This window comes from Triticum aestivum, chromosome 6D, assembly GCF_018294505.1.
Source record: "Triticum aestivum cultivar Chinese Spring chromosome 6D, IWGSC CS RefSeq v2.1, whole genome shotgun sequence".
In the NCBI taxonomy this organism is placed as follows: Eukaryota; Viridiplantae; Streptophyta; class Magnoliopsida; order Poales; family Poaceae; genus Triticum; species Triticum aestivum.
In genome coordinates, this window is record NC_057811.1 from 5,115,679 (window position 1) to 5,116,948 (window position 1,270).

General features: G+C 41.8%; 1 long non-coding RNA gene across 1 annotated transcript; it reads right to left on the reverse strand.

The window, feature by feature from the left end:
• Nucleotides 1-228: 228 nt before the first annotated feature.
• On the reverse strand, nt 229-1,049 carry LOC123142861 (uncharacterized). Its single transcript, XR_006470604.1, has 3 exons — nt 940-1,049; nt 372-510; nt 229-280 (listed from the first exon to the last, which is right to left on the reverse strand). It is a non-coding gene; the product is annotated as an uncharacterized lncRNA (long non-coding RNA).
• Between the last annotated feature and the right edge of the window lie 221 nt (nt 1,050-1,270).

Genomic DNA, 1,270 nt, shown 5'->3' on the forward strand with positions numbered 1-1,270 from the left:
ATAATCTTGAGTTCTAGACATGAGGATACATGCAAATTCGCATTAGGTGCATGTTACACGGTCAACTCGATTACTTGTAGAGTCAAATCTTAGCATTTAGCATGGTTTTGCAAATTAGCATTGTCATACTGACTTTCATAGCCCGCCTTCAAATTCTTACTAATATAGCCACTTTCAAATTCTTCAAAGCAATTATTGTCTCAGTCTGGTTATAAAGCCTGATATTGACCTTGTCTACACTGCGGCAGCCCTCGTCGCTTCCATAGCACGAGCACTTAGCCTGAAGAAAACATCAAGATCAAAGAACAGTGAGTGAAAAAACAAAGCACAATGACAACACTAACAATTTTAGCATGAAAAGAAGCATCAACCAGATGAACTACAGCTCCCATGCAAAGCAAGGCTTCTTTAGGATTTTCCGTGATAGCATAAGAGGTTGACACCACCGCACAAGTTCTTAAGCTGTTGGAAATCAATCAGAAGGAAGAAGACAACACCATCATCTTCAACCTGTGAATGTAGTCATAAGTGAATTTCCTAGAACAGAATATCCCTCCATGTCTAATGACAAAAGCACACTATGAAGTTATGTGTTTAAATCATTTCTAAATTATTAGAAATCTATTGTGCAACTATATTATGCTATGATTACATTTTTCAATTGGAACATTGCATCGTCCTTCGGGTAGCTACAGCGGCAGCATATTGGAGTCTAACTGTATAACTAATCTTATGATACTAACAAAGCGGACTGCAAAAGTATCAGAATTATTCACAAAACTACAAGCTCCTTTTCATTCATTTTCACCTAACAAATCATCAATACAGTAGATGGCTTTAATTATTCAGGCAAAAATAGTATAGATATCTTAAGAACAAATAATAATAATTTCCAAAAATGCATATTTTGAGCATAACGATTATGTGTTGCTTATTCACCTTGGCCGACATGGCTTCCTGCTCCAAGCCCGTGCAGACCCATATCCTCCATGGTTTGTTGTTCCAAAACTGAGAAGCCCCTTCTTCATGAGAGAAGAAAGGAGAAACGATGAACACACACACTCATACACAGAGACGGGAGAAGAGAAAGGACAGAGACGTGCTACCCTACTCCGGCCGCCAGCCAACACCCATGATCGTCCACCACGGACGGCGCGCACCTGAAGACGACCAAGGGTCGTCGCTCGCGGCGCCGCTCCTGTGTTGACGGCCGCTGCCACCTGTATAGGGCACCTCACTGCACGCCGCGCTCACCTGCACTGGCCGTCAA